At 37.2% G+C, this 8,470-nt stretch overlaps 1 long non-coding RNA gene across 2 annotated transcripts in view; it reads right to left on the reverse strand.

Moving 5' to 3' along the window:
• Nucleotides 1-8,470, reverse strand: part of LOC109958161 (uncharacterized) — a 44,472-nt gene that overhangs the window by 16,985 nt on the left and 19,017 nt on the right. For both annotated transcript variants that reach the window (XR_002274634.1, XR_002274633.1), the window contains exon 3: nucleotides 3,898-4,055. This is a non-coding gene — a long non-coding RNA (uncharacterized LOC109958161). The remainder of the gene's footprint in view (nucleotides 1-3,897; nucleotides 4,056-8,470) is intronic.

Raw genomic sequence — 8,470 nt, forward strand, 5'->3', positions numbered from 1 at the left:
CAAAAATCCAGTGCACCTAGTTACAGCTTCACAGAGCCAGCAGCATGGCTGTAAACATATAGCCCACTTCAGTCTTTCTTTTTTTTTTTACAAATGTTGCCACAAATGAACAGAAACTGGCTGCTGAAAATAAAACTGAAACTGCAACATTTTGAATCTATGGTGTCAAAGAGTATCTCAGCACTTTGCCAAACAAGTAATCATACAAACAAAGACATTTGGTTGGATTACAGTGGAATCACTTGCTGGCACATGACAGAGAAAATTATACCAACAAACAACAAAATAGTCACCTGACTGGTCTTAAGCCTCAAGTTTTCAAATACTGTCAACGGCATATTTCGCAAAAATACACACACACAAAAAGTAATAATATGAAAGCCACTAAGTGACTATAATACAGTAATGCTGTGTATTCATGTTAAGGATTAATGGGCTCATTGCTAACAGACTTGGCAGAGAAGTCCCCTCCCCCGCACTTGTCTTCATTCATAGTTCCTGAAAGCAAACATAATATGCATGCAGAGAATCCTATAAAGTCTTACTAACTTACATGTATATGCAAGCCTCCGCTGATCGATGTTTACCTTCTAATCCACTATGCTAATCCCAACATTCATGAACTACATCTATTGTGTGTTTGGTTTCAAGCTTTGATCACTTGTGTTACAGTCATAATTTAAGGCTCATGCTTTTGCTGTGGCACATAGATGGATCTGTTGTCTTTGCAGATACTCCAGCACATTTTTTACAGTTACAGGGTAAAAAAAAATACAAATACAACAATGTCAAATGAGCACTACAAGTCATCCCGCTTTTTAATACTTTGGTTTATGAGTAAATACTATGAGCAACACTAATGATTTTCCTAACAGCTGTGCTAAGTGCTAATTTGCAAATGTTTATATGCTAACATATTAACATGGTAAACATTAGAGCTGCTAAGCTTCAGCATACTGTCATTGTGAGTATGTTAAGATGCAGTGCAGTGTCCCATCCCATGACATAACCATGATCATAATCTTTTCCATACCTTCACCAAATGTTGTTGCTGTTCTTGCATCCATAGCCACACATGGACAATTCTTTAGTACTACAAGTATGATCAAGAAAAATTCTAATTAAAAGCCCTCACTGACAACCCAGAGCAAACTTCAACTATAACATCAACTGCATGGCTCTGCATGATCAACTAACGTCCTGGTTGTTTTTCCAAATTTGTTGTGTAAAAGATGTGCAAGTAACTGAACATTTAGGAAAATTTAAGATGCTCATGTAAAATATTTTTCAACAGTTCCACATTAACTGATACGCACACACACACACACACACACACACACACACACACAAACAGTAATCAAACATAATGAGGTAGGAAAAAAGATTTACTGCTGTAGTAGAACAGGGACTGATTGTGACTGTAAATTTTCAGCATAATGGGATATATAAGTCACATAAATTAGTAGCAATCAGTCAACAGTATGCATACACTAACAGTCAAAAGTTTGGGCAGTATTTATTTAGGCAAATATTTATTTAATACACTGCTCAAAGTGTCTCATTATCTGACGGAATGAAGTTATATGTTGTTCATAAGAAAACTGCTGAAGGGAAGTGAGTTGCTGTCAGACATTTTCTATGAATTATTTGACCTGATGTCAGATGTCATTCGGTGCCACAAACTGCACAGATGTGACCCTGCAAGCAGAAGGAAACAATGCCACTTAAGAGAAAATATTATTAGATACAGTACAAGCCCCAGATATTGAAGTTTAAGTGAATTGTTTTGTCTGTATATTGTGATAGTTAACACTGCACCTAGTGCCACTGCTGCAAATACAGTCTTACAAAGCCTGCCTGTCAGGACGCAGGCAGACTGACATTCACTGAAGTCTGGGGTAATTGCTGCTGTCTATTTATAGATCTTCCCAGGGCTTTTAATACTACAGATCACGCTTTTCTCTGACAGAAATAACTTCTCACAGAAGGTTTATAAATGATGACAGACTCTGTTTGATGTGCTTGCTTCATAGATTTCTATCCATCATCAATGGGCTGTGTGTTTGAATCTCTTAATCTGTGTCACAATGTAACAAATGTTGTTTGACAATAAACCGATGATGCAGTTATTTAGTCTTGCTAATGATGATGATGCTGATTGAACATTCTAAGCTTCTTTTACTGTAATTTCCTAAACGCTTCTCTGTTTCAGTTCACACGTTTTCACTGTAGAGGAAACTTACACAGTGTTTGATTTATATGAAAGCCCAGGTATAGGTTTCCTTCAAATATACTCATTGTATTCACCACTCATAAAAAAAAAAAAAAACTCTTTTTCATTGTACAGTAAATGTTCTGCTTCCAGAAATATGACTTTATCAAATTTGAATTGTGTTTTGGGTTTATTATCAGTTATTTTATCGCTTTGGTGGGAAATATAAAAAATAGAAAACAGATAAACCAATGACTGTGTAAGACTCAGCAAGAAAGAGTCAGCTTTGTTCAATCAATGGGCTTTGACCCTGTGAACCCCCTGTTTTTATATTGATTCACTTGACTTTGGATGTTAAGTTAACTTTCTTATATGATTTAGATTTTTCTTTCCTTTGTTGACTTGATTTTTAATGCTGCTTCCTTTGAAGAGTGTCTCATAAAGAAATGAGTTTTTTTCTAAAGAACCGACTTGGGGAAATACAGGTTAAAAACTTTACACTAAAGTATATTACTGTAAGTATAAAAAGCAATGCACTATGCAAACACATGCATGTACTTCTACATACAGTGATACAAACATTTTTCTATTGTAATAAGAAGGCTGTTTCAGTAAAGTGCATCTGAATAATACTGTATAATGACTACTATTAGCACTTTTATCAGTCTGTCTGTCTGTATAGAGAGAGAGAGATACACTAGATAGTCTGTAGACCAGACATCACATCCCTTTTTAAGTGCTGACAGTAATGACCATGGCCAAGTGCTGAATTAAATTAGATTTTTTACAGCTGCTGCAAAATCCAGTGATTTAATTTTATTTTTCTCTATATATGTTCCTGGGTGACTTTGCATTGCATCTGGCCTTCTACAAGCTTAATTCTGTATCGTGTATATACTTGTACAGCACACCACCCCTTTGTTCTTTGTGAATTAATACTTGCTGTTACACAGCTAATCTACAGACAGATTTTAACTGGGTTTTTCTCCACTTTGATCTAATGTTTTCATTATGATGCAACATGGAAATTTCTGCGCAACCTCTGAGATCTGAACAGGGAGAATCGCCAGGAGCAGAGAAATAAAGTGATTATTTCGACCAATTTCTGTGCTGCTCTGCGATGGTATTGCTCATGGGTACAAAAAACGAGGATAGTGTGTTTTAACCGTGGGCAGCAAACCTGATTTGTATATTTCAGCTGCAACACACTTAATGCAACAAAAGGCTGAAGCTTATAATTGGAGACTTGTACATAGGCAACATCCATCAGACATCAGAGTATTCAAATACTCTGTCTAGGAACATTATGGTTTCCAGACTCATGGAATTTTTTGTGTATTATAGTGTAACTTGATTGATACATCAGAACAATCTACATAAAATTGAGCCATAATGTTTGAATTTCCCTCATTTTAATCACTTAAAAAATACAACCATGACCTCCTTTTAACATGGCTCTGCAGTTACCACGCATTACCTAGCAGCCCTCACAAAACCTCTCCCTCCTTCTCCTGCCACTTTAAGAGAGCAAGAAGGAAAAAAGAGAAAAGCTGAAATGAAATGTGGGGTACTTGTGTCCTTCAGCGAACATTCTTCCCATGAGGCTCAATATTTGGAGGATTAAAAAGTAGTGAAAATGGATTAATTACCACGATCACTTTCCACTTGCAGCCCAGGGGACTCACCGTAGGACTGGAAGATTCACCTAGTCTCCCACTGCTCCTTCCATCTGCCATGTCACACCTACAGTTCACGGCCACTGCACTGCAGCTCTTCAAGCCCGCACGGCATAGGGTTGGCATAAATTTGCAAAACCTGGCCGGGTACAGGGTGCTAGGAAACTCTGAGAGCAAAACAAAGGTGAAGGTTAGGGGTCACACATGCAAAGGATGAGGTTAAAATGGCTTGACAAGCACTTTGAAGCCTACCCAAGTGTGTGTGTGTTAGCTGTTACCTCTGAAAGCACCACAGGGTTTGCCATATCTCTGGCAGTAAGCTCCCTACCAGAGAGTGAATGTCAGCGTGGCATTGCAATGTCCTCCTGCCTCTCTGAGGCTTGTCATTAACACAGTGGGCTTTTTCCCCCTGCGATAACACACTTCATTCTCCTTTTTTCTCTGGTTCTACAGAGGTTTTCAACACATCTATAAAGTGAGTGAAGCATATTGATGGAAATTCAAGTGTTGTCACACCAATGTCTCCATAGTGTCCCACAATGGCACTGACCTGAATTGAAGAGCACCTGACAATGTGACCAGTGCTGTCAGAATTCAACACATCATAGCCCTGACATGCTCTACAGTCACACAAAAACCTCAAAGGAACCCAGTCACTACTTTGTAAATGATTGCAGTACAACAGGCATTATGTGACCAACCTTGTCTCCTATATGCTACCTAATGGTTTTGCCTAATGTGCTTTGGTGGGAATGCATAATGTATGCTCACTGTACTGTGCAGTAAGTGTTTTTCCAAACCAGAAAGTGTTATTCTCTTGTTCTGCATCTCACATGTGCATGGTTGGATCAGCCTGTTAGGGGACTCTGGGGTGGGGAAAATAGAAATGAAAAAACTGCTACATCCCAGATGACTGCTGCTCTTCCCACTTCTGCGGCCCAAGATTTTGCAGTGTGTTGGTTTGATTAAACACAAATTATTGTCTGCTTTACTACATGAAAAACTGCATTTTGACACAAGAGCACTTGAAAACAATACCTCAGATAATGAAGGAGGACACATTTTCAGGCTGTTATAGAGTAGAATAACATATTTTTCACTATGGCATCTGTGCACTGAACCTTTGCTTTAAGTTAGCACTGGTTAGTCCCCTGTGGTTATGGGGCCATGAGGCACTTACCCACTTTGCCCATTTGGTTCAGCTTTGCATGTGCAGTTTATGTTAAGGTTGAAAAATGGGTGAAAATAAGTGAAGATTGTGTTTTTCATTAACTATTAAACAAGTAAACCCCTCTTGTTTTGTGTCACCACTGACTTTTTAAATATATAACCATGACAAAATGTTAGCCGTGTGTTGCAACCATGTGCCGACATTTCAGGAAAAACTCATTTAATTTGTCCAGATGAAAAATGTGTAATCATTATTTTAATTAAAAAAAACTGTAATCCTGATGGCATTAGTTAGATCTCTTGCAAATGATCTTTACTGTTGTCAAATAGCTGATATAAACATGATTTAGGATTACCTAAATGATAGCATCATCAACAGACATTTGAATACATCATAGCAGCCTGTAAAACACAATTAATAAAATCAGCTTTTCTAAGTTGAGATGAGTTAAAATGAGTGTTATAATATATCACAAGGCAAAATATTTAAATAATAATGTCACTTGTTACCTTGTAGCACTGACATTGTCCCTTGCAAAATTGTGTTCTGCCATGCATGACAAAAAGCAAAAGGTCATAATGTAACTTTTGAAAGGTAGACTGTCCAGCGCCTGCACAACACTATTAAACCCCTACAGTTATACTGCTAATAATGGTCATTTTTTGCCAAAAACCTTGCTTAATATACTTTTAACAACTATCTGTGTGCAGTGATGTGTGGGTGGGAAAATGTAGGAAACGGATTTCTTTGTTTCTGACTGAGGGTAAAAAAAGAATGACTTTTGTTTGCAGATCAATATTAAATCTGGTGTGAATTTCATGGTGTTGTACCCACTGCAAACATAAAATTCTCCATCATGTTCTCACTGTGAGATAAAGATCCCCCTTTTTTTTGAGGAGGTCTCAAAATGGAGCCTCCAGGCAGACTTTGAGTGTTGCCCTCTCCGCAGGCAGAAATCAACTCTGACACCCTCTGGCTGCAGCACCGGTTCTGCTCCACATAAGTGTTTGTTGCAGACACCAAAAGCTTTTGGATTACTGAGCCATCATATTATTTAGGAAAAAAAACATTGCAGGTTGTTAAACTAGCGGCAAACTGATGATTTCACTGTTTTGCTGCAATATGCAGTGGGCTGGGACCCTGGGAACTATTGATTTCTTCATTTTTAGCTGTTAATGTAATGTGTAATGTGATCATTTAAATTACTGACTTATCCATGAATAAAACATTCTGATTACACTGATCTGACAGAGCAAATTAGAGACATTAAAACCACAAATGAACTTAAATATAACATTAAACTTATTTTAACATAAATGATGATTTCAAATGTTATTTTCTTTGGGTTCAATGTCTGCTTAATTAAGACTGCGTAATGTTTGCTTTCCCTATGTTTATTAAAACTTCTGTCCTGCAATCAACAGCTAAAATAACAAATAATAGATTTAATCAGCTGGTGCTAATAAATGGTAATTCTGAGAATATGCCAAAAGACAACATAAAACATAACTGTTGTCTGCTACATGTGCCGTGGCTGTAGCATTATGCCATCCTGTGGTTCCCTCGGCAGTAAACTAGACAGTCCCAAATGGGACTATCACATTTTCCCTATGAAAACCGAGATGTAGCAGCAGTCAAAATGTCCCAGTTAAAACTAAGTACACCACAGTATTCAATATTTCAAGCTTGTTACCATAACAAATCTGGATTTCTGAGGCTTTCAAGGCAAGGAAAACAGCTTGATCTCAGTATTAAACATAACATGTACAGTACTGTAAGCTCAGGAACCAAAGTGAGGCCTGAGAGCTGTCACCATTGCCATTTAGATACATTTTGCTTTAACATGTTATAAGTGATTTACTTAATAAAGGTAGGTTGCTGTCTTTTTTGAATGTCACAGTAGTATCTCACCATAAAGCAGAGGGATAATACTGTTTTGATGTAGCCTGGTGGCATAAAGGTAAACTGCGTGCACTGACGTATATCTAAACTGATGCACAGAAATGCATGCTTTTATAAGAAATAATAATAATGATCAAAATATGTTTAACTATAGGTAAGTTTGGTCTAATATATCAGTTTTTAAAAATCACAAATGTTATTATATTTACAGTTTCCAGGTGTTAACATACAGTATTTAGCAAATAAGAAATTCTTCCATATGTGCATCCTAATTAACTGAAAAAGGCGCTGTAATATAGTTAATAAAATGTATGAATGGGTGGTCCTAGGTGGATAGCTGGATGACTAACTGGATTATGAGGCTGATCTCTAGAAATTCTTCTAAATTCTGCATGTCTTAAAATGCAAATGTATGCTTCATGAAAAAGTGAGATGAATACATTTTTCCACCATAAAGGGATTATTTGAAAGAGACGCTATTAGAAACAGGCCACAGTTTCTCATTTAAATACAGTACAGAGGAAGAGAAGAGAATTGTGATTTAGGTGGTGGATGGCCAGGCAAATTAAAACTATAATGTAATATGTGACCCAATATTTGGTATTGTATGGCTGTGAGAGTGTAGTAAACAACCTCAACCTCATGCTGTTTCAGTAAAAAAAACTGATATGGTGTTATGTAGCAAAATTAGCACAAACCAGTTAGTATTAACAGTACATGTCATTAAAGGAAATATCATTCATGCCTCTCTAATCAACTCAAGAAAAAGTCTAAAAACTGTGTGAACAAAACTAATTTTCACTGAAGCCATGTAGTCTGATACGTGACACTGTTTAGCAATGTACTGCTGTGAAAATGCTGCAACCCATCTCATGGGGAAACTTGTTTTTGTGGAAGGGTTCTGTAAATGTCCTTTCGGGACAGTGAACATAAACACAGTATTCTTGAAAAAAAATGGATATTGATATGTTAATGGTGAGAAGTACCTTCTCGGTTTTGAAATAAGCCTCTGAAGACTTGAAAATAGTTTGAGCAATCATGGGGTGTTACAGATAATGCTGTGTCAGCTATCATATAAATGTGCTGGGCTGGTTGTTTGGGAAAAATACTGTATGCCTGTTGGGCTGCACCACAGAATTCATTTCAAGCACGGTGATGTAAAATAGCATGCAGCCCCATGTAAGCTAAAAAGGTCCCTGCTATAGTATATTCATTGCAGTGAAGAATGGAACCATTACACTAAGGTACTCTCTGCACTACATTAAATTACAGTTCACATTTTCCATCTCACTTGGCAAATGTTGCTTACATATAAGCTGTTTCACTAGGCTATGGTATGCTGGTGTGATTTGCTGGACAAAAAAATCTGATTGCAAATGCAAACAATACAGTAAAAATATCACAAACAATGAATGTCCATCCATCCATTATCTATACCGCTTATTCCTGAATAGGGTCATGGTGGGTAAGTTGCACGCCCCTACTCGACGTGGCAGGAAATTTTATTCC

Source organism: Monopterus albus, unplaced genomic scaffold (genome assembly GCF_001952655.1).
Source record: "Monopterus albus unplaced genomic scaffold, M_albus_1.0 scaffold31.1, whole genome shotgun sequence".
Lineage (NCBI taxonomy): Eukaryota > Metazoa > Chordata > Actinopteri > Synbranchiformes > Synbranchidae > Monopterus > Monopterus albus.